This window comes from Biomphalaria glabrata, chromosome 5 (assembly GCF_947242115.1).
Source record: "Biomphalaria glabrata chromosome 5, xgBioGlab47.1, whole genome shotgun sequence".
Taxonomy (NCBI): domain Eukaryota; kingdom Metazoa; phylum Mollusca; class Gastropoda; family Planorbidae; genus Biomphalaria; species Biomphalaria glabrata.
The window spans coordinates 27880429-27906591 of NC_074715.1; the positions used below are offsets into that span (position 1 = coordinate 27880429).

General features: G+C 38.1%; 1 protein-coding gene across 4 annotated transcripts in view; it reads right to left on the reverse strand.

Moving 5' to 3' along the window:
- Nucleotides 1-26163, reverse strand: part of LOC106069769 (erbin-like) — an 82240-nt gene that overhangs the window by 49945 nt on the left and 6132 nt on the right. For 2 of the 4 annotated variants that reach the window (XM_013229505.2, XM_056029312.1), the window contains one exon: nt 23263-23601. The gene's annotated coding sequence lies outside the window, so the exon portion shown is untranslated. Of the gene's footprint in view, nt 1-23262; nt 23602-23988; nt 24267-26163 lie in introns of those variants that run through there. The other 2 variants (XM_013229506.2, XM_013229508.2) reach the window with 2 other exon arrangements.

A 26163-nucleotide genomic window follows, 5' to 3' on the forward strand; every position in this document is an offset into this window, starting at 1 on the left:
AGAAAAGTACAACCAGGTCGAGGTGTAGAAGTATGAAACATGTCCAAATAGAATAGTACAACCACGTCGAGGTGTAGAAGTATGAAACATGTCCAAATAGAAAAGTACAACCACGTCGAGGTGTAGAAGTATGAAGCATGTCCAAATAGAAAAGTACAACCAGGTCGAGGTGTAGAAGTATGAAACATGTCCAAATAGAATAGTACAACCACGTCGAGGTGTAGAAGTATGAAGCATGTCCAAATAGAAAAGTACAACCACGTCGAGGTGTAGAAGTATAAAGCATGTCCAAATAGAAAAGTACAACCACGTCGAGGTGTAGAAGTATGAACATGTCCAAATAGAAAAGTACAACCACGTCGAGGTGTAGAAGTATGAAGCATGTCCAAATAGAAAAGTACAACCAGGTCGAGGTGTAGAAGTATGAAACATGTCCAAATAGAAAAATACAACCACGTTGAGGTGTAGAAGTATGAAACATATCCAAATAGAAAAGTACAACCAGGTCGAGGTGTAGAAGTATGAAACATGTCCAAATAGAAAAGTAAAACCACGTCGAGGTGTAGAAGTATGAAGCATGTCCAAATAGAAAAGTACAACCAGGTCGAGGTGTAGAAGTATGAAACATGTCCAAATAGAAAAGTACAACCAGGTCGAGGTGTAGAAGTATGAAACATTTCCAAATAGAAAAGTACAACCACGTCGAGGTGTAGAAGTATGAAGCATGTCCAAATAGAAAAGTACAACCAGGTCGAGGTGTAGAAGTATGAAACATGTCCAAATAGAAAAATACAACCACGTTGAGGTGTAGAAGTATGAAACATGTCCAAATAGAAAAGTACAACCAGGTCGAGGTGTAGAAGTATGAAACATTTCCAAATAGAAAAGTACAACCACGTCGAGGTGTAGAAGTATGAAGCATGTCCAAATAGAAAAGTACAACCAGGTCGAGGTGTAGAAGTATGAAACATGTCCAAATAGAAAAATACAACCACGTCGAGGTGTAGAAGTATGAAGCATGTCCAAATAGAAAAGTACAACCAGGTCGAGGTGTAGAAGTATGAAACATGTCCAAATAGAAAAATACAACCACGTTGAGGTGTAGAAGTATGAAACATGTCCAAATAGAAAAGTACAACCAGGTCGAGGTGTAGAAGTATGAAACATGTCCAAATAGAAAAGTACAACCACGTCGAGGTGTAGAAGTATGAAACATGTCCAAATAGAAAAGTACAACCAGGTCGAGGTGTAGAAGTATGAAACATGTCCAAATAGAAAAGTACAACCAGGTCGAGGTGTAGAAGTATGAAACATGTCCAAATAGAAAAGTACAACCACGTCGAGGTGTAGAAGTATGAAGCATGTCCAAATAGAAAAGTACAACCAGGTCGAGGTGTAGAAGTATGAAACATGTCCAAATAGAAAAGTACAACCACGTCGAGGTGTAGAAGTATGAAGCATGTCCAAATAGAAAAGTACAACCACGTCGAGGTGTAGAAGTATGAAACATGTCCAAATAGAAAAGTACAACCACGTCGAGGTGTAGAAGTATGAAGCATGTCCAAATAGAAAAGTACAACCACGTCGAGGTGTAGAAGTATGAAACATGCCCAAATAAAACTAGATAAACCAACAATACCAAATAGAACGAACAAATAAAACGAACAAGGCCAGATAAAACTAAACATACTGAGTAGTACGAACATGACTACATAAAACGAACATAACCAAATAAAACGATCAAATCTGGATAAACGAACGTTACCAAGTAGAACGAACCTGAGCAAATAAAACGAACAATGTTAGATAAAATAAGTATTAGCGAATAGAACGAACATGACTTGATCAAACGAACATTACTGCGTAAAACGAACATGAGCACTAGACGTTTCTTTTTTCATAAGCCAGAACTGAAAAGATGAACACAATAGAAAGCAGTTGAGTTTGATTACAATCTAATCCTAGACGTCCTAAGACTAGAGCTGAATACATTGACTTCAAATTATTTGATTGACTGACTGATTGACTCAGCAGTATACAGACCTAGAATGCCTTAGTATACATTTTGTTACGTTCATACAAATAAACGTAAATAATTATGAAATCGATTTTTTACTAACATTTTGCTTAGATCGAAACGTGTCATTTGTGCACATCTTTTATTCAGACCGTAGTGTGTTATTTTACACATGTTTTGTTTTGATTGCAATGTGTTATTTTACATATCTTTTGTTTAGTTTGTGATACTCTGTGGCTTTCTTCAGCTAATGTGCAATTGATATGAAAGGTACTGTGAAATTCGGCAAGAAATGTTCTGATGAAATCAAAATGAATACAAATAATATAAATGTTCTCAATTATTATATATAAAAAAGAAAACATTGGAGGCCAGCATAAAACTTAAATATCAGACAGAAGAATTATTTCTTAACATAATTAAACTTCCCCCCAAAAAAACTCTCTATACTCTATACAGATATCATAACACTATTATACATGAAGACAATTGATAAGGCTATTATAAATTGTGACAAAGGAAGATATAGAATAGGTATGCAGATTTCCCATTTAAGCCGATGTTTTGTTCTAAATATGCAATTATAGAGCTTGAAAACTAAATGTGTCCTCGACCTATTCTTTTCACACGCTTGTTTACTGTGCGCCCGCCCTCTCAAACCTCATCCTCTAATAGCCGCTGGACGCGTTAAGCTCACAAAAGTGACCATCTGTTTACTCAGACAACTGACCATGTCGCTGGACCGCCAATTTTGACCACACAGTTGACACAAACGTTTTCTTTCTGAACATTCTTCTAATGGCATTGTTTGAACGGAAGCAGATTAAAGACTTTTCTATCTGCCAGTCTTCCGGAACCTGCAAGTGCTCAATCAAAGCAATGAAACTTTTAGACCAAGAAGACCTCTACGGGTCAAATCAATGAAACTTTAAGACCAAGAAGACCTCTACGGGTCAAATCAATGAAACTTTAAGACCAAGAAGACCTTTACGGGTAAATCAATGAGACTTTTAGACCAAGAAGACCTTTACGGGTCAAATCAATGAAACTTTTAGACCAAGAAGACCTTTACGGGTCAAATCAATGAGACTTTAAAACCAAGAAGACCTCTACGGGTCAAATCAATGAAACTTTAAGACCAAGAAGACCTTTACGGGTAAATCAATGAAACTTTTAGACCAAGAAGACCTTTACGGGTCAAATCAATGAAACTTTAAGACCAAGAAGACCTTTACGGGTCAAATCAATGAAACTTTAAGACCAAGAAGACCTTTACGGGTCAAATCAATGAGACTTTAAGACCAAGAAGACCCTTACGGGTCAAATCAATGAAACTTTAAGACCAAAAGACATTCACCGGTTTCACTAGTAGGCTTATTGAACACTTATATTTACATGACCTATATACATAAATACATTCTTCTTTAGTATATTTGTTTGGAATGTTTCATTAAACTGAATCAAACTTATGGTTGAATGTGCTTTCATTTAACTGTATATGAAGCTATTATTGACCTATTTACTTGAATTATCACTATATATTTATATTAACGCTGCCTTCTACTGAAAGACTGATACACCGTACTGAGAGCGATATAATGACACATAATACGATACTGATTCGCTGATACATATAACTTAAATAGCTTTAAGTAATGACAATATTTTCTATAAGTACATCTTTGATGTTCATGATGTTCCCACAATCCTTTATAGATCTAGATCTAGAAGTTTACATTTCAAAATTTTTGGTGCTTACACTTGCTGTTCATCAACGTGACATTGTTCCAAATCTTTGAGTCTACATCAGACGGTGAGCCAAATCTTCATTTAGTTGAACACATCCTTCAGTTCCATATTGAAAACAATCGAGTACTTTTATTACCGTTAAAGACGGTGTTTTTTTATGTATATTTTTTTTTCTTTATCTTCATTTATTTAAACTTGGAGGCGTGGTGGCTGAATGATCTGGGTTAGGAACAGAGGGATCCTGGGTTCGATACTCGGTGAAGGCTGAGATTTTGAACTTCTGGATCTTTAGGGTGTCTCTGAGTCCACCCAGCTCTAATGGGTACCTGACATTAGTTGGGGAAAAGTAAAAGCGGTTGGTCGTTGTGCTGGCTACATGACATCCTCGTTAACCGTGGGCCACAGAAACAGATGACCTTTACATCACCTGTCCAATAGATAGCAAGTTTCGAAATAATGTATATCTGCTTCAAAAGATTTGTACTCAGTGATGTGTCCGCAAACTTCTTTCCAGTTTTCTTCCAGTCGCTTTTGCAAGACTTTATTTTAAAAGCTTATATCAACTCACTCTGTCCGTCTAGTAAAAAAATTATATCAACTCACTCTGTCCGTCTGGTAAAAAGCTTATATCAACTCATTCTTTCCGTCTGGTAAAAAGCTTATATCAACTCACTCTGTCCGTCTGGTAAAAAGCTTATATCAACTCACTCTGTCCGTCTGGTAAAAAGCTTATATCAACTCACTCTGTCCGTCTGGTAAAAAGCTTATATCAACGCACTCTGTCCGTCTGGTAAAAAGCTTATATCAACGCACTCTGTCCGTCTGGTAAAAAGCTTATATCAACTCACTCTGTCCGTCTGGTAAAAATCTTATATCAACTCACTCTGTCCGTCTGATAAAAAGCTTATATCAACTCACTCTGTCCGTCTGGTAACAAGTTTGTACACATTATTTCTCCCACACCCACTCTTGGATCAAGTGGAAACTTTGCATAAATAACAAATATGGTTAAATATGTCGGGTTTTTTCCCCTTAAATATGTAAATCTTGAGAGATATGAAGAATGATGGACATAATGTTAGAGACAGGTACCTTAAAAGATAGATTATGAACACAAAATGAACTATGTGTTCACAATATTAGGCTGGGTTAGAATAGCATCGATATCGAAGTTAGTTGGACGAAATACTTCAAACATCAGACATCCATGTGTTGAGAGAAGACTTTAAGACAATCGCGTAACTGAGAATAAAACTTTGCTTCATCTTCACTATTGCTTAAGTCCACGTTATATCTACTATATAGATCTATATAACATGACATACACTAACCAGCATTTAGTACTGTGTGTGTATATATATATAGTTTCTGATATATTTTCCATTTTCTATTCAGGGGTTTCAACTCTTGATATATTACTACATAACAAAGAAAAAGCGAAATAAAAAGAATGACAAAACGCCTAACTTCCAGTTGAAGGGGGTGAATGCTGTGTCCAGGCTTCAGTAACTTCCTCTCTACTTCTTGTCACTACCCTCCCCCCAATCCAGCCAATTTCTGTATTACACAGCGCAGAGGAAACCCAATCCACAACCTGATTATAATGGTAAAACTTCGACCCATTCATGGCTTCAGGTTTGTCAGCAATTTAATCAAAACAAGGTATTAGCTCAGCGCGTCTTGTTTGCTTTGGAGAGGAAACCTGTCGCCTCAAAGGTCGTTGTTGTAAGCATAACGGAAATAGTCATTTCGTCGTCTGCCCACCTTGGTCCCGCCACCCGTTGACAGGGGGGGGAGACTGCTTCACTTGAAAGACTTTAAGACTTACTCGCTAAATGGAGTTTATATGGTGTGTATGCAGGGAAGGAACTTGTTCAAAGGGAAGACAACTGCTGCGAGGGTGGGGCGTAAAGAAAAGACAATGTTTGACGTCCAGTTTTCAATTATTATTTTAGATAAGTGGGTGTCCAACATGATAACAGACTGATTGAGAATGTATTTATGTGGCTGTAGCGAAAGTTGTCACTTTATAACAGGAGCGGTCTGGGTGTCCAACATGAGAACAGACTGATTGAGAATGTATTTATGTGGCTGTAGCGAAAGTTTTCACTTTATAACAGGAGCGGTCTGGGTGTCCAACATGAGAACAGACTGATTGAGAATGTATTTATGTGGCTGTAGCGAAAGTTGTCACTTTATAACAGGAGCGGTCTGGGTGTCCAACATGAGAACAGACTGATTGAGAATGTATTTATGTGGCTGTAGCGAAAGTTGTCACTTTATAACAGGAGCGGTCTGGGTGTCCAACATGAGAACAGACTGATTGAGAATGTATTTATGTGGCTGTAGCGAAAGTTTTCACTTTATAACAGGAGCGGTCTGGGTGTCCAACATGAGAACAGACTGATTGAGAATGTATTTATGTGGCTGTAGCGAAAGTTTTCACTTTATAACAGGGGCGGGCTGGGTGTCCAACATGATAACAGACTGATTGAGAATGTATTTATGTGGCTGTAGCGAAAGTTTTCACTTTATAACAGGAGCGGTCTGGGTGTCCAACATGAGAACAGACTGATTGAGAATGTATTTATGTGGCTGTAGCGAAAGTTTTCACTTTATAACAGGGGCGGGCTGGGTGTCCAACATGATAACAGACTGATTGAGAATGTATTTATGTGGCTGTAGCGAAAGTTTTCACTTTATAACAGGGGCGGGCTGGGTGTCCAACATGAGAACAGACTGATTGAGAATGTATTTATGTGGCTGTAGCGAAAGTTTTCACTTTATAACAGGAGCGGTCTGGGTGTCCAACATGAGAACAGACTGATTGAGAATGTATTTATGTGGCTGTAGCGAAAGTTTTCACTTTATAACAGGAGCGGTCTGGGTGTCCAACATGAGAACAGACTGATTGAGAATGTATTTATGTGGCTGTAGCGAAAGTTTTCACTTTATAACAGGAGCGGTCTGGGTGTCCAACATGAGAACAGACTGATTGAGAATGTATTTATGTGGCTGTAGCGAAAGTTTTCACTTTATAACAGGGGCGGGCTGGGTGTCCAACATGAGAACAGACTGATTGAGAATGTATTTATGTGGCTGTAGCGAAAGTTTTCACTTTATAACAGGAGCGGTCTGGGTGTCCAACATGAGAACAGACTGATTGAGAATGTATTTATGTGGCTGTAGCGAAAGTTTTCACTTTATAACAGGGGCGGGCTGGGTGTCCAACATGATAACAGACTGATTGAGAATGTATTTATGTGGCTGTAGCGAAAGTTTTCACTTTATAACAGGGGCGGGCTGGGTGTCCAACATGAGAACAGACTGATTGAGAATGTATTTATGTGGCTGTAGCGAAAGTTTTCACTTTATAACAGGAGCGGTCTGGGTGTCCAACATGAGAACAGACTGATTGAGAATGTATTTATGTGGCTGTAGCGAAAGTTTTCACTTTATAACAGGAGCGGTCTGGGTGTCCAACATGAGAACAGACTGATTGAGAATGTATTTATGTGGCTGTAGCGAAAGTTTTCACTTTATAACAGGAGCGGTCTGGGTGTCCAACATGAGAACAGACTGATCGAGAATGTATTTAAGTGGCTGTAGCGAAAGTTTTCACTTTATAACAGGAGCGGTCTGGGTGTCCAACATGATAACAGACTGATTGAGAATGTATTTATGTGGCTGTAGCGAAAGTTTTCACTTTATAACAGGAGCGGTCTGGGTGTCCAACATGAGAACAGACTGATTGAGAATGTATTTATGTGGCTGTAGCGAAAGTTTTCACTTTATAACAGGAGCGGTCTGGGTGTCCAACATGAGAACAGACTGATTGAGAATGTATTTATGTGGCTGTAGCGAAAGTTGTCACTTTATAACAGGAGCGGTCTGGGTGTCCAACATGAGAACAGACTGATTGAGAATGTATTTATGTGGCTGTAGCGAAAGTTGTCACTTTATAACAGGAGCGGTCTGGGTGTCCAACATGAGAACAGACTGATTGAGAATGTATTTATGTGGCTGTAGCGAAAGTTGTCACTTTATAACAGGAGCGGTCTGGGTGTCCAACATGAGAACAGACTGATTGAGAATGTATTTAAGTGGCTGTAGCGAAAGTTTTCACTTTATAACAGGAGCGGTCTGGGTGTCCAACATGATAACAGACTGATTGAGAATGTATTTATGTGGCTGTAGCGAAAGTTTTCACTTTATAACAGGAGCGGGCTGGGTGTCCAACATGATAACAGACTGATTGAGAATGTATTTATGTGGCTGTAGCGAAAGTTTTCACTTTATAACAGGAGCGGTCTGGGTGTCCAACATGAGAACAGACTGATCGAGAATGTATTTATGTGGCTGTAGCGAAAGTTTTCACTTTATAACAGGAGCGGTCTGGGTGTCCAACATGATAACAGACTGATTGAGAATGTATTTATGTGGCTGTAGCGAAAGTTTTCACTTTATAACAGGAGCGGTCTGGGTGTCCAACATGATAACAGACTGATTGAGAATGTATTTATGTGGCTGTAGCGAAAGTTTTCACTTTATAACAGGAGCGGTCTGGGTGTCCAAATGGAACCGGGCATTTGTATACACTAAGACCCAGGAATTGCTTGAGGGGTATCCCATCAGACGTGTCCAAGCATCGTGTAAAGTTTAATAAGACCCAGGAATTGCTTGAGGGGGGGGGTATCCCATCAGACGTGTCCAAGCATCGTGTAAAGTTTAATAAGACCCAGGAATTGCTTGAGGGGTATCCCATCAGACGTGTCCAAGCATCGTGTAAAGTTTAATAAGACCCAGGAATTGCTTGAGGGGGGGGGTATCCCATCAGACGTGTCCAAGCATCGTGTAAAGTTTAATAAGACCCAGGAATTGCTTGAGGGGGGGGGGTATCCCATCAGACGTGTCCAAGCATCGTGTAAAGTTTAATAAGACCCAGGAATTGCTTGAGGGGGTATCCCATCAGACGTGTCCAAGCATCGTGTAAAGTTTAATAAGACCCAGGAATTGCTTGAGGGGGGGGGTATCCCATCAGACGTGTCCAAGCATCGTGTAAAGTTTAATAAGACCCAGGAATTGCTTGAGGGGGGGGGGTATCCCATCAGACGTGTCCAAGCATCGTGTAAAGTTTAATAAGACCCAGGAATTGCTTGAGGGGGGGGGTATCCCATCAGACGTGTCCAAGCATCGTGTAAAGTTTAATAAGACCCAGGAATTGCTTGAGGGGGGGGGGTATCCCATCAGACGTGTCCAAGCATCGTGTAAAGTTTAATAAGACCCAGGAATTGCTTGAGGGGTATCCCATCAGACGTGTCCAAGCATCGTGTAAAGTTTAATAAGACCCAGGAATTGCTTGAGGGGTATCCCATCAGACGTGTCCAAGCATCGTGTAAAGTTTAATAAGACCCAGGAATTGCTTGAGGGGGGGGGTATCCCATCAGACGTGTCCAAGCATCGTGTAAAGTTTAATAAGACCCAGGAATTGCTTGAGGGGGTATCCCATCAGACGTGTCCAAGCATCGTGTAAAGTTTAATAAGACCCAGGAATTGCTTGAGGGGTATCCCATCAGACGTGTCCAAGCATCGTGTAAAGTTTAATAAGACCCAGGAATTGCTTGAGGGGGTATCCCATCAGACGTGTCCAAGCATCGTGTAAAGTTTAATAAGACCCAGGAATTGCTTGAGGGGGGGGGTATCCCATCAGACGTGTCCAAGCATCGTGTAAAGTTTAATAAGACCCAGGAATTGCTTGAGGGGGGGGGTATCCCATCAGACGTGTCCAAGCATCGTGTAAAGTTTAATAAGACCCAGGAATTGCTTGAGGGGGGGGGGGGTATCCCATCAGACGTGTCCAAGCATCGTGTAAAGTTTAATAAGACCCAGGAATTGCTTGAGGGGGGGGGTATCCCATCAGACGTGTCCAAGCATCGTGTAAAGTTTAATAAGACCCAGGAATTGCTTGAGGGGTATCCCATCAGACGTGTCCAAGCATCGTGTAAAGTTTAATAAGACCCAGGAATTGCTTGAGGGGTATCCCATCAGACGTGTCCAAGCATCGTGTAAAGTTTAATAAGACCCAGGAATTGCTTGAGGGGGGGGGTATCCCATCAGACGTGTCCAAGCATCGTGTAAAGTTTAATAAGACCCAGGAATTGCTTGAGGGGTATCCCATCAGACGTGTCCAAGCATCGTGTAAAGTTTAATAAGACCCAGGAATTGCTTGAGGGGTATCCCATCAGACGTGTCCAAGCATCGTGTAAAGTTTAATAAGACCCAGGAATTGCTTGAGGGGTATCCCATCAGACGTGTCCAAGCATCGTGTAAAGTTTAATAAGACCCAGGAATTGCTTGAGGGGGGGGGTATCCCATCAGACGTGTCCAAGCATCGTGTAAAGTTTAATAAGACCCAGGAATTGCTTGAGGGGTATCCCATCAGACGTGTCCAAGCATCGTGTAAAGTTTAATAAGACCCAGGAATTGCTTGAGGGGTATCCCATCAGACGTGTCCAAGCATCGTGTAAAGTTTAATAAGACCCAGGAATTGCTTGAGGGGTATCCCATCAGACGTGTCCAAGCATCGTGTAAAGTTTAATAAGACCCAGGAATTGCTTGAGGGGTATCCCATCAGACGTGTCCAAGCATCGTGTAAAGTTTAATAAGACCCAGGAATTGCTTGAGGGGGGGGGGGTATCCCATCAGACGTGTCCAAGCATCGTGTAAAGTTTAATAAGACCCAGGAATTGCTTGAGGGGTATCCCATCAGACGTGTCCAAGCATCGTGTAAAGTTTAATAAGACCCAGGAATTGCTTGAGGGGTATCCCATCAGACGTGTCCAAGCATCGTGTAAAGTTTAATAAGACCCAGGAATTGCTTGAGGGGTATCCCATCAGACGTGTCCAAGCATCGTGTAAAGTTTAATAAGACCCAGGAATTGCTTGAGGGGGGGGGTATCCCATCAGACGTGTCCAAGCATCGTGTAAAGTTTAATAAGACCCAGGAATTGCTTGAGGGGTATCCCATCAGACGTGTCCAAGCATCGTGTAAAGTTTAATAAGACCCAGGAATTGCTTGAGGGGTATCCCATCAGACGTGTCCAAGCATCGTGTAAAGTTTAATAAGACCCAGGAATTGCTTGAGGGGTATCCCATCAGACGTGTCCAAGCATCGTGTAAAGTTTAATAAGACCCAGGAATTGCTTGAGGGGGGGGGTATCCCATCAGACGTGTCCAAGCATCGTGTAAAGTTTAATAAGACCCAGGAATTGCTTGAGGGGTATCCCATCAGACGTGTCCAAGCATCGTGTAAAGTTTAATAAGACCCAGGAATTGCTTGAGGGGTATCCCATCAGACGTGTCCAAGCATCGTGTAAAGTTTAATAAGACCCAGGAATTGCTTGAGGGGTATCCCATCAGACGTGTCCAAGCATCGTGTAAAGTTTAATAATGCATCGAAAGTAGTAAGCAATATTATTTATTAGATGATAAGCTCTTTTACTAAATGAACAAAGTATAACTCTTGGAATAGGGAATCTCTTAATGTGAAAAAAATCCTGCTATTTCATACTTTAAATTAAAATATGCATGTAATTGACTTTCACATTCAAGGCATCTGTAGATCCCCCATCAACAAAATATAGTGTAGGATTTAGTTTCACTCCTCAGCATTTTCTCAGGCCTATGGCCTTCAATGTACAAATACAAGTCTTCATCCTCCATTATTTAAATGCTCACCTCACAAGGTCATGGGGGGGAGGTGGGCTTAGTGGCAGAGTGGTTAAGCGCTTGGCTTCCGAACCTGGAGTCATGGGTTGGAATCTCGGTGAAGACTCTGAGTGTTACCTGACTATATTTAGGGAAAGTAAAGGCGGTTGGTCATTGTGCTGGCCACATGACACATTTCTCGTTAACCATAGGCCAAAGAAACGGATGACTCTTTAGTCTATATCTTCGTCATCTTGGCATAAGTGTAGACACCAACGTCGATCACTCTAAGAAATAAAGGCCTTAAGTTTTCGTTTAGTTTGTATAAGGAATTAACGTCTACTAAATGCACTTAATACGGAGGTGACAATGCTTTAGATTAGTATAAGTCTTTACAAGTGTCTAAGATGTTGTTGTTGTTGTTTTAAATCACGACGCTGTTCAAGAGAATATTATAAAATCTTATTACATTTGGCATTCGTGCCCATATAGCCAGTCCGCCCTTGGTGTCATGTGCTATTAGTGTAGATTGTATGTGATAAATGAGAGCTACACTTAATACTTGTCCTTGGCGTCATCTGATTATACAAGACAGAAACTATTACATTACTTAATTATAAACCAGGGGCAGACTGGCTATATGAGCATTTGGGCGATTCGTGGACCGTATTGTATAGAAATGCACGGGCCGATTTTGACACCAGTACGCCCCTGCGTACTAGGATGTGGGCAAATGTTTATTTTTTGTTAGCGGCCTCGAAAGGGGAAAAGACGCTATTAGTTTTGTGTGGAATGTCTGTCTGTCCGTCCGTCCAGGTTCACATCTAACTTCACATTCACTTTCACCTATATTTTGGTCAGCCGGACCGCTGGGGCACCACACAAGATCTCTCAACATTCTTTCTCCATTCTTCTCTGTCATTTGTCCTTGATATTATTTCATTCTGGTGTTCTTTCTGAAAATATTGAAACCTGCCTGGGTAGATCACTTCCACACAAACTGTTTTTGTAACCTTGTTTTGGTTGTTTTGCATACTTCTACAAGGAGTTTTGCCTATCGATTAGAGTAGGCGGGTGTCCATCGAAGCAAGATTTGTTGACCCTGTAACTCAAAACCAAAACATTTGGCTGCTTGGACAATAAAAAAAGTTCAAGTGATTGAGAAAGTCTGTCCTTCTCTGAAGGTATTCTCTCCAATAACCCAAATGGTAAGAGTCACAGTATTACAGCTAAGCCCCATATTTGGTTCAGTTGTTGATATACAAAAGTCAGCTACAAGTTGTAAGTATACACAAGTCGGACAAGAAAAATAAAGTCACACATAAATCAAGTCCAATAGAAAAAGATACTTTAAAAAAAAAATATTGATGGAAATTAAATCCATTATTTTGAATTAATCATGTAATTTTATTTTAAAGACCTAGCCTATGCTAACAATAATCAATGTGTGAGATTGGAAATATTTTTATGAATTAAATGTCAGTTTAATCGAGATAGACTGCTTTCTGATTTTGGTTAGTAACAATATTTCTCTTCAATATCAATGAAATTATGAAAAGGTTGTGTCTAGTAGATACTCGAATTAATGTTTGTCGATCATGACTTAAAGAATCATTAGCGCTCCAATCATCTTTGAGCCTACTATATTAACGTCTTGAGGAATGATTTTTGTTGTTGTTGTAGAGGCCATGGACAATATATGGAAATAACATGAGGTAAGGCTACATCTCAAGATCCAGTTCAATAGTCGAATGGATTGGTGTCCAAAATGTATTCATCATATTAACCAAAAAGGGCGGGGGGAATGTAAAATGAAACTTGATTATAATTTTACGGTGCCTTTATGATAGTTTCAAATTATTCAAATCTAAGTATAAAAATGATAAACAACCGCTGCCTGTAGTGGCCTGCTCAATACAACATATTTAGCTTGTCTTATGTACTGATATCAGATTTCAAAATAACAAAAACAAAATCACGTTTTATCTATTTTTCTTGACTTGATCCAACTATGATGTAGATATAACAGGGTTTACATTCCAGGAAACTATGATGTAGATATAACAGGGTTTACATTCCAGGAAACTATGATGTAGATATAACAGGGTTTACATTCCAGGAAACTATGATGTAGATATAACAGGGTTTACATTCCAGGAAGTTTTAAGATTTTCGTATCAAGACTATCCAACTCTACTAGGCCAAACTAGAACTACACAAGTGATAAGGGGGCGGGGGGTGTGCTGAGAAAAAAAAAACATGACATAAAATATCCACCCAGCCCTCACGTATGCCTGTTTCGTTGTGCTGTGTTCACGCTCTACTGAACACGTTCTATGTCATACGATCCGGAGAGAACGTATATTTCTAACGGTTAGGGGTTTAGGTTTTCTAAACTCGCCATCTGCACCCACGTGTCCCCTTTCCAATCCTATGAGTCATTGTATTCATTTCTTTTAGTTCTGTCTCTATGAAATGTGTTGAAATACCTTCAAAACAAGAGGCGACACTGTACCTTAGACAAGTGGAGCATTATGTGATGAAAGAAGGATTCATGTTGTTTTTTCTTTAAAAAAACACTGTTTCTCGTAGTGGTTTAATGAAATACCAGATGTGCCGAAAATAATTATGCTCATTCCCTTACTCTAAACTCTTCAATGCTTTAAGTAGTTTAAAAAACAAACAACTAAAAAAATATTTGTGTATGAACTCCTCCTTTATGAAGCTGGTGATGCCATTGTTTGGATGGTCTATTTATTTCTAATTCTCTTTGTTTCTTGTTGTAATGCTTCATTATTGCAAGGGGTCTTGAGCTTGAGCAATCCAATTCAAGTGTGAACAACATAAATTGTCCAATAGGATTAAGCTGTCTTTAAACATGCTATCACGTGACTTAATTCGATGGTATCGTGGGTAACGTCACGTATTTCCCTCTCAATCTTTTCGTGTTAATTAAGACGTGCAAGTTGAACAATATTCTGGCTTTGTTGAAAGATCCACGTCGTATACCTAACTATCCATGTGTCTATGTATAATCACTCGCAGCTATTCATGTGTCTATGTATAATCACTCGCAGCTATTCATGTGTCTATGTATAATCACTCGCAGCTATTCATGTGTCTATGTATAATCACTCGCAGCTATTCATGTGTCTATGTATAATCACTCGTAACTATCCATGTGTCTATGTATAATCACTCGCAGCTATTCATGTGTCTATGTATAATCAATCGTAGCTATCCATGTGTCTATATATAATCACTCGTAGCTATCCATGTGTCTATGTATAATCACTCGCAGCTATTCATGTGTCTATAAATAATCACTCGCAGCTATTCATGTGTCTATGTATAGTCACTCGCAGCTATTCATGTGTCTATGTATAATCACTCGCAGCTATTCATGTGTCTATGTATAACCACTCGTAGCTATTCATGTGTCTATGTATAATCACTCGTAGCTATCCATGTGTCTATGTATAATCACTCGCAGCTATTCATGTGTCTATATATAATCACTCGCAGCTATTCATGTGTCTATGTATAATCACTCGCAGCTATTCATGTGTCTATGTATAATCACTCGCAGCTATTCATGTGTCTATGTATAATCACTCGTAACTATCCATGTGTCTATGTGTAATCACTCGCAGCTATCCATGTGTCTATGTATAATCACTCGTAGCTATCCATGTGTCTATATATAATCACTCGTAGCTATCCATGTGTCTATGTATTATTACTCACAGCTATCCATGTGTCTATGTATAATCACTCGTAACTATCCATGTGTCTATGTATAATCACTCGCAGCTATTCATGTGTCTATGTATAATCACTCGCAGCTATCCATGTGTCTATGTATAATCACTCGTAGCTATCCATGTGTCTATGTATACTCACTCGTAGCTATCCATGTGTCTATGTATAATCACTCGCAGCTATTCATGTGTCTATGTATAATCACTCGCAGCTATTCATGTGTCTATGTATAATCACTCGCAGCTATTCATGTGTCTATGTATAATCACTCGCAGCTATCCATGTGTCTATGTATAATCACTCGCAGCTATCCATGTGTCTATGTATAATCACTCGCAGCTATTCATGTGTCTATATATTGTTGTAACTCTCTAGGTTAGGCACTCAACGAATAGGCATGCAACTCAACACAGTGTGACAGGAAATAAAGTAAGGTGTTTATTCACTAGGACAAACACATAGCATCCTTCAGCTTCCTCAGAGTCTTTCTTCTAATTTACCAGTCCTTTAGACAGCAACTTGAATGTGGACCAACGACAGCCTTCCCCGCTTCGCTCCAGGTCCCTTCTGCAACCTTCAGGCAGCACCAAAAGCTGGCTTCTTAGTTTCCCAAACATTCAGACTCTTCACAATCCCTGATGCACTGTTATTCTCTCTCTCCTAGTGTCTTCCTGTTTTCGTTCACTAGTGCGCTAGTGCGCACCTCAAGCACTGGTGCAAGGCAGGGTTACAACACTATAATCACTCGCAGCTATTCATGTGTCTATGTATTATCACTATGCGTCTATGTATAATCACTATGCGTCTATGTATAACCACTGTGTATATTTATAACTACTGTATCCTATGTATAACCACTGTGTCTATGTATAGCCACTGTGTCTATGTATAATCACTATGTGTCTATGTATAATCACTATGTGCCTATATATAATCTATATGTGTCTATGTATAATCACTATGTGTCTATGTATAATCACTATGTGTCTATGTATAATCACTGTGTCTATGTATAATCACTATGTGTCTATGTATAATCACTATGTGTCTATGTATAATCACTGTGTCTATGTATAGTCTCTATGTGTCTATGTATAATCACTATGTGTCTATGTATAATCACTATGTGTCTATGTATAATCACAGTGTCTTTGCATAATCACTATGTGTCTATTTATAATCACTATGTGTCTATGTATAATCACTATGTGTCTATGTATATTCACTATGTTATTGAAGCATTAGAGTCTGATAACAACGTTCGTCAATGAAAAATAAACGCCTTATAAAATACAAATGGTTCAGCGAAGCAGCAATGGGTGTCAACAAGATAGAGGCCATAGTGTCCCCAAGGTTAGCACCACACTTCAAGTGCAGACCGGAAATGTTGAAGATAGAGGCCATAGTGTCCCCAAGGTTAGCACCACACTTCAAGTGCAGACCGGAAATGTTGAAGATAGAGGCCATAGTGTCCCCAAGGTTAGCACCACGCTTCAAGTGCAGACCGGAAATGTTGAAGATAGAGGCCATAGTGTCCCCAAGGTTAGCACCACACTTCAGGTGCAGACCGGAAATGTTGAAGATAGAGGAAAGGTATGGTTCCTAATCGACAAGAAGGAAAGGGTGAGGTTTATATCAACATGACCCGTACACTTTTGGCAGACCAGTGAAGTCGGACAGGTAATAAAGTGTCAACCTGCTCTCGTGTCAAGGTTTCTACTAACATATCAGGTGAGAGGGGAAACAGGCCTGGAAATCTGCAAGCGATTCATTTGTAGCTACATGTAGTGTTAATGGTCTGCAAAGTTTCAGGCAACTTAATACTATAAAATATATCTTTTTCTTCTTTTTTTTTTTAGATAAATTATAATAATTGGGACAATACAATGGATTATGGTATGTTTGCATGATAGCATTATTGCCCAGATTATATAGTTTATATACCCCATAATATGTCGTTTAAATGGTTTTGTAAATTTAAATCAAAGTCATTAAACTTAGAGATGGTTCATGTTACCAGTATATATTGCATTGTTTTTAATGAGATGAAAAATGAGTAGAATCATGTGAAATATAACTTCTGTAATATAATGCGATTTGAAAGATCTCCCAGGAGTAACGCGTGATAACTGCTTTACTAGTTTCCGGATCGTTATATCGATTGATTGTATAATGTATTTTGTTCGTATTGAGATGAAATGCCTTGATAGATTTTTATGGTAATACGAAATCAATATCAAAAAGCCAAATTAATCGATGTCATTAGTCTAGTGCACGCACACAATTGTCAGCAATGAAAAGGTCTTGAACCATAGTTACAACATTGCATAAATTAATGAAACAAACAATAAATGGTAAAAATAAAGTGAAAGCAGATTCATCATTTTGGGTCAACTTTGATATGCAAATTTAAATGAAGTAGATGCATCGCCTGCTTCAATGGAGGCTTGCAAGAAATTTAGTCAACACCTTTACATTCATTAAGAGGAAGGGGAAGATAACTCCACAAAAAATTAAAGAAGAGAAAGAAGATCAAATTGACATGAAGAGTTACCTCCCCGTGTTATATAAATCTTTAATGGACTACACGCAGAACAAAGAGATCCTGTGTTGGGCGTTCTTTGTTTAAATATATGATGGATCTTGACTTCTTTAGAAATAAAATTAAAAAAAAATGTTTATATTTAGGGTAATCCTTGCTGTTTCTTCCTGAAGTACTTGTAGTGTAGTCTATGTTGTAGTGTAGTCTATATTATAGTGTAGTCTATGTTGTAATGTAGTCTATATTGTAGTGTAGCCGATATTGTAGTGTAGTCTATGTTGTAGTGTAGCCGATGTTGTAGTGTAGTCTATATTGTAGTGTAGTCTATGTTGTAGTGTAGCCGATGTTGTAGTGTAGTCTATGTTGTAATGTAGTCTATATTGTAGTGTAGCCGATATTGTAGTGTAGTCTATGTTGTAGTGTAGTCTATGTTGTAGTGTAGCCGATGTTGTAGTGTAGTCTATGTTGTAGTGTAGCCGATGTTGTAGTGTAGTCTATGTTGTAGTGTAGTCTATGTTGTAGTGTAGTCTATATTGTAGTGTAGTCGATATTGTAGTGTAGTCTATATTGTAGTGTAGCCGATATTGTAGTGTAGTCTATGTTGTAGTGTAGTCTATGTTGTAGTGTAGTCTATGTTGTAGTGTAGCCGATGTTGTAGTGTAGTCTATGTTGTAGTGTAGTCTATGTTGTAGTGTAGTCTATATTGTAGTGTAGTCGATATTGTAGTGTAGTCTATGTTGTAGTGTAGTCTATGTTGTAGTGTAGCCGATATTGTAGTGTAGTCTATGTTGTAGTGTAGTCTATGTTGTAGTGTAGCCGATGTTGTAGTGTAGTCTATGTTGTAGTGTAGCCGATGTTGTAGTGTAGTCTATGTTGTAGTGTAGTCTATGTTGTAGTGTAGTCTATGTTGTAGTGTAGCCGATATTGTAGTGTAGTCTATGTTGTAGTGTAGTCTATGTTGTAGTGTAGCCGATATTGTAGTGTAGTCTATGTTGTAGTGTAGTCTATGTTGTAGAGTAGCCGATGTTGTAGTGTAGTCTATGTTGTAATGTAGTCTATATTGTAATGTAGTCTATATTGTAGTGTAGCCGATATTGTAGTGTAGTCTATGTTGTAGTGTAGTCTATGTTGTAGTGTAGCCGATGTTGTAGTGTAGTCTATGTTGTAGTGTAGCCGATGTTGTAGTGTAGTCTATGTTGTAGTGTAGTCTATGTTGTAGTGTAGTCTATGTTGTAGTGTAGTCTATATTATAGTGTAGTCTATGTTGTAATGTAGTCTATATTGTAGTGTAGCCGATATTGTAGTGTAGTCTATGTTGTAGTGTAGCCGATGTTGTAGTGTAGTCTATATTGTAGTGTAGTCTATGTTGTAGTGTAGCCGATGTTGTAGTGTAGTCTATGTTGTAATGTAGTCTATATTGTAGTGTAGCCGATATTGTAGTGTAGTCTATGTTGTAGTGTAGTCTATGTTGTAGTGTAGCCGATGTTGTAGTGTAGTCTATGTTGTAGTGTAGCCGATGTTGTAGTGTAGTCTATGTTGTAGTGTAGTCTATGTTGTAGTGTAGTCTATATTGTAGTGTAGTCGATATTGTAGTGTAGTCTATGTTGTAGTGTAGCCGATATTGTAGTGTAGTCTATGTTGTAGTGTAGTCTATGTTGTAGTGTAGTCTATGTTGTAGTGTAGCCGATGTTGTAGTGTAGTCTATGTTGTAGTGTAGTCTATGTTGTAGTGTAGTCTATATTGTAGTGTAGTCGATATTGTAGTGTAGTCTATGTTGTAGTGTAGTCTATGTTGTAGTGTAGCCGATATTGTAGTGTAGTCTATGTTGTAGTGTAGTCTATGTTGTAGTGTAGCCGATGTTGTAGTGTAGTCTATGTTGTAGTGTAGCCGATGTTGTAGTGTAGTCTATGTTGTAGTGTAGTCTATGTTGTAGTGTAGTCTATGTTGTAGTGTAGTCTATGTTGTAGTGTAGCCGATATTGTAGTGTAGTCTATGTTGTAGTGTAGTCTATGTTGTAGTGTAGCCGATATTGTAGTGTAGTCTATGTTGTAGTGTAGTCTATGTTGTAGTGTAGCCGATGTTGTAGTGTAGTCTATGTTGTAATGTAGTCTATATTGTAATGTAGTCTATATTGTAGTGTAGCCGATATTGTAGTGTAGTCTATGTTGTAGTGTAGTCTATGTTGTAGTGTAGCCGATGTTGTAGTGTAGTCTATGTTGTAGTGTAGCCGATGTTGTAGTGTAGTCTATGTTGTAGTGTAGTCTATGTTATAGTGTAGTCTATGTTGAAGTGTAGTCTATGTTGTAGTGTAGCCGATGTTGTGGTGTAGTCTATATTGTAGTGTAGTCTATGTTGTAGTGTAGCCGATATTGTAGTGTAGTCTATGTTGTAGTGTAGTCTATGTTGTAGTGTAGCCGATGTTGTGGTGTAGTCTATATTGTAGTGTAGTCTATGTTGTAGTGTAGCCGATATTGTAGTGTAGTCTATGTTGTAGTGTAGTCTATGTTATAGTGTAGCCGATGTTGTAGTGTAGTCTATATTGTAGTGTAGTCTATGTTGTAGTGTAGTCGATATTGTAGTGTAGTCTATGTTGTAGTGTAGTCGATATTGTAGTGTAGCCGATATTGTAGTGTAGTCTATGTTGTAGTGTAGCCGATATTGTAGTGTAGTCTATGTTGTAGTGTAGTCTATGTTGTAGTGTAGCCGATATTGTAGTGTAGTCTATGTTGTAGTGTAGCCGATATTGTAGTGTAGTCTATGTTGTAATGTAGTCGATATTGTAGTGTAGTCTATGTTGTAGTGTAGCCGTTATTGTAGTGTAGCCGTTATTGTAGTGTAGTCTATGTTGTAATGTAGTCTATATTGTAGTGTAGCCGATATTGTAGTGTAGTCTATGTTGTAGTGTATTCGATATTGTAGTGTAGTCTATGTTGTAGTGTAGCCAATATTGTAGTGTAGTCTATGTTGTAGTGTAGTCTATGTTGTAGTGTAGTCGATGTTGTAATGTAGTCGATATTGTAGTGTAGTCTATGTTGTAGTGTAGTCGATATTGTAGTGTAGTCTATGTTGTAGTGTAGTCTATGTTGTAGTGTAGTCTATATTGTAGTGTAGTCGATATTGTAGTGTAGTCTATATTGTAGTGTAGTCGATATTGTAGTGTAGTCTATGTTGTAGTGAAGCCGATATTGTAGTGTAGTCTATGTTGTAATGTAGTCTATGTTGTAGTGTAGTCGATATTGTAGTGTAGTCTATGTTGTAGTGTATTCTATGTTGTAGTGTAGTCTATGTTGTAGTGTATTCGATATTGTAGTGTAGTCTATGTTGTAGTGTAGCCAATATTGTAGCGTAGTCTATGTTGTAGTGTAGTCTATGTTGTAGTGTAGTCTATGTTGTAATGTAGTCTATGTTGTAATGTAGTCGATATTGTAGTGTAGTCTATGTTGTAGTGTAGTCTATGTTGTAGTGTAGTCTATGTTGTAATGTAGTCGATATTTTAGAGTAGTCTATGTTGTAGTGTAGTCTATGTTGTAATGTAGTCTATGTTGTAGTGTAGTCTATGTTGTAATGTAGTCTATGTTGTAGTGTAGTCTATGTTGTAGTGTGGCCGATTTTATAGAGTAGTCTATGTTGTAAATGAGGTATATGTTGTAATCTATATTGTAGTGTAGTCTGTATTGTAGTGTAGTCGTAATTGTAGTGTAGTCGTAATTGTAGTGTATTCTATGTTGTAGTGTAGTCTATGTTGTAGTGTAGTCTTATCTTATCTTATCTAATATGATACAGTAGTGTAGTATATATTGTAGGGTAGTCGATATTGTAGTGTAGTCTATGTTGTAGTATATTCTATATTGTAGTGTTTTCTACGTTGCAGTGTATTCTATGTTGTGGTTTAGTCTTATAAACCTAACAAAAGTCCTGTGATTGCTGTGATATATAGTTTTGTAATTTTTTGAACACCACAGTGTTAATTGAGCTTTTCAGAACAATATTTTGACAATCTAAACATGATATGATGTTGTGAATACTCTTGATATTAAAAGGTAATGTCACCTGGACACAAAGTTAGATTTCATTGGGTTTTTTTTATTATTATTTTTTATTGTGTCAATGTATCATCTATGTGTCAACCTAATCGTGCTTGTTAATTCAAGACTTAGAGCCACTAGTTTGTCCAGGCCTAATGCACTAATGGTATAATGGTACTAGGAAAGAAAAAGCACGTGTACAAATTAGAAATATGTTATAATCTTTATTACAAGAACCTATGACTCTGGCATTAATCAATATTTAAAGGGGTAACAAAAAGTCATTTTGAATGCAGACAGCGGGATACGAGTATCAAATCGAGCCGTAGCGTAGGCCTATCATATAACAATGTTGCTAAGAAGTCTATCATAGACACATGTTTGTAAAATGTTTTACATGTTTCGGATGTTCCTTTAGAGTTGAAGATAGTTTACTTCCTAGTCCAAACCTCCAACAGGACGACGGGGGATGGGAGCGGGCATGGTTTGAACCCGGGACCATCGATAAATCTGAACGACAGTCCAGCGCGCAAACCGCAAGATCAGGCAGCCATCCACATAATTTGGCCCATTTCAATTCAAATGTAATGGCTACAATAAACTGAAATGAGTGGGAGTTAAATATAAGCAGGATGGTCTATCAAACGTTTTATTTAATATTTAAAACCTAATTACTTAAATTATTTATTTCTAGCTATCACATAGTACACATCTTATAGTTTCCTTCCCTATTCAAACCAAGATGTATATACTCTAAAATTTGCGAATGGTAGGGGCCTACTTGTACCAATTGTAAGCTTATCAAAGTCTCGTGATGTTATCTTCTGGGCCATTGTATCGATAACAGTTTTATTGTACCAGAAACCTTTTTTTTTTCCTCAGACTAGATTTGAGAAAGGGGGAGAGCGAGTTATAAAAAAAGGGAGCGGCAATCCCCCCCTTCTAAACGAAATACCGGCTCTGTACAAAGAGCTGATAACAGCCAACGCTAGGCGATGGAGAATTAAAATGTCCTGCGGCTTATTCAGTGATTGCCATAGAGCTGGACGCTGTTTTGTACTGGTCTTTTAGATGGACAGCCTTAAATTACCAACTCACCGACTGGAGAAACAGGGGAGGAGAGTCTATTACTAAGGAAATAAATACAGTAGCTAGAATGGTACACTGTCTTTTTGTGGTCCGTGCTATTGGGGATTTTTTTCAAATTGTGATGTCAAGCTACTCCTCTCGTTATCACTCGCGAAGAACAAGATTTTTAAGGGCCATGAAAAGGACTTCATGTGGATTCTTATATATTATAAGTATTTCGTCCTTTTAAAGTTTCGGACCTTTACTTTTTAATTTAGTTAGTAAGATATTACAACATTAGTAAGTAAAATAGTAAACAGCAAAACAAAAACATTGTTACATTTGATAACATAAAAACAATATCAGACACTTCTAATTCTACTGTATCTTACCTTAAGTGAAGGTCATGTTTTATCCCTTAAGACGGCAGTCACAACATTATAAGAATCCAAATGGAATTCAAAACAAGGACACTAACAGAAAATCAACAAATTAACAAAAGAAAATCTCCCAAAGAATAGACGAAACAATAATTGGAGTATGTATCAGCTATCCCACATTGGAGTATGTATCAGCTATCCCACATTGGAGTATGTATCAGCTATCCCACATTGGAGTATGTATCAGCTATCCCACATGTACAGAAATCTTTGAAATTGTGAAAGAATTTGGTGAATTATATCCGTTTTTTTCTCAGTTCCCCTCTTGGCGTCTGTCTCTTGAGAATTAATCTGTGAAAGAAATAAAAGTACATATAGTGCCTATATATATATATATATATATATATATATATATATATATATATATATATATATATATATATATATATCACGCTAAGTACTTTGGTGTCACGGTAAATACGTTGAGAAGAAAATGAAGCTGGTCATTGGAAACTTAAATAGAGAAGAGGTTACTGGTGCCTTTTCTGTAGCTCAAGTAAGGATCTAGAGCTAACTTTAGGGTAAAAATATCTCAGCTAAACGCAGAAAAACATTGCTAATTTATTATATTATATAAATATTATCATATTGTTATCCAAACTACATATAAAAATAGACCAGATGGGTTAATAAGCTATTAACAAAATACATTTAACTAAACGTTTTGCATTCATTTACCAACCAGGCTTTCGTCTCTAGCTGACAGTGTAATGCAATCATCCAATATCCGGACAAGCAAAGAAATACAATCCAATAACACATCATCTAAATCTACCCGAGATCACTATACAGACAGCACACGTCACACATTGTGTCTCATAGCGTGACCTGCTAATTTACACACGACACACAATAACAAATTGTATGATAAGGAAAATATTTGCCCTCATTTCCAAGTTATATGTTTCAAATAAAACCGTGTTCTGTGGTAGGAAGAACTACACACCTATGTTTCTAATGCACAAATAGAAGCATTTATCAATACATTAGAATTGACTAGAACAAAGCAATGGAAAAATACAGTTATCCAGATCATCTAATTAGAGCACAGGTAAATCTTGAGGATTATTGTAACGACCAAGTCAAGAAAAATGTTCTCCACTTATCAGTCTTGATGAAAAGATTGCAGTTCAAAAAGCAACTATAGGACGTCTTTTCAGGTTGATAAGAGTTTCTGTTCAAAAATATATCAACAGTTCATATTTGGTTTCAATTCGTGTAGCACTTCAGTTGTAAAAAAAAAAAAATAGTATACAATATTAAATGCCTTAATATTTACTTCTTTACACAATTGTTAGAAAATTTCAATCAGTGAGAAAAAAAAGTACAACTTTAGAATGAAATTTAATTGTAATTTTAAAAAATTTAAAAAACACTAAAAGTACATTGCCCACCTTTCCTTTTTTTTTTAATTTATACAAGTTGATCTACAATCTAGCCTCACCTTTCTGTGTACCTGCGAACTACATCTAGCTTCCTCTTGACGTTTGGGGAAAGCAAGCGTTGAGTCCCCATGGTTGAACTATTTCAATAAGACCATGTCAAAAATATCACACAAGTTTGTTGAGTGCTACTTAGCAGGGGGGGGGGGGGACTTGACATTAAAACACGGAAGAACCAAACGATTATACTCGATGAAATTGTTCACTTCAAATGTGGGTGATTGGAGCAGTAAAGTTGGGAGCTCACAGCCTCATACCTCCTCACATACACACACTCACCAACAGCCTAACACATCTATCTCGTGTACAGTTGTCACTCACGCACAGATTCTATCAATGCACGCATCTATCTCGTGTACAGTTGTCACTCACGCACAGATTCTATCAATGCACGCATCTATCTCGCATGCTGTTCTTACAATCGGAATAGTTCAAGATACATCTCTTCAGCATGATGTAACCTTCAGTGGGTGAAGCCTAGGGTCAAAAGTAGCGGTCATCTTGTCCATGCCAAAATATTTGAAACGTTGGTAACGCATCGGAAATGATTCGTAACACGGCAAACACTCTTCCCCGTTTCCTGATAACCAATAATATGTCAATGTATGATATCTGTCAATGTATGGTATCTGAGGCTCTGTCTAAAACAAGATAGGCCGAAACCAATCATTATATAAGACCTCAACCCTGACCTGCGACTTCTCAGCCATTGTAAACAACCCACAGGTTGTGACAGGTCTCTAATAACGATTGGTCTCGGGGGCTTCTTCACTTCAATACAAGAACAGTGTTTCAATACAAGAACAGCGTTTCAATACAAGAACAGCGTTTCAATACACATCAGGTGAATGACATTTTTAAAAAATAGAAAGAATAATTGCAATAACGTCCATGAATTTTGAAAGAGTGAATTTGATTGCTGAAAAAATGAGATAAAAGGTTGACTAGTTCAATGGCTACACTAAGTAATTTACACTGTCCTCCTATTATAGATGACCAGTCTCTTTGTACTGGTACCAGTGCACAAACCTAGTATAATTAGCCAGGTCATTCTAGGTTCCTATCTATTCTGCGCACCATGCCATGTATCTAGTTTATGGGATATGTGACCAGCAAAGTTAGAGTATTTACATCGTTAAGTCGCCTGTCGTGTTTCTTTTCCTAATGCACAGACTTCATTCCTACGGTCCTCTGACCTACTTGTCCAGAAGCGTGACTCTCCATTTATTATTTCATAAGTTAACTCCAGACGATAAGTCTTTTTCAGGACTCGAAACCCGTGGAGAATTACTATAAAGTTAATGAAATCATGTTACTACCCTCACACTCAGTAACGCTATAGAGTTTTTTTTTTTGTTCTTCACCATAAATAAGTGCTTGCTGCTTTGCCACGGCACCAAAAACAAAACAC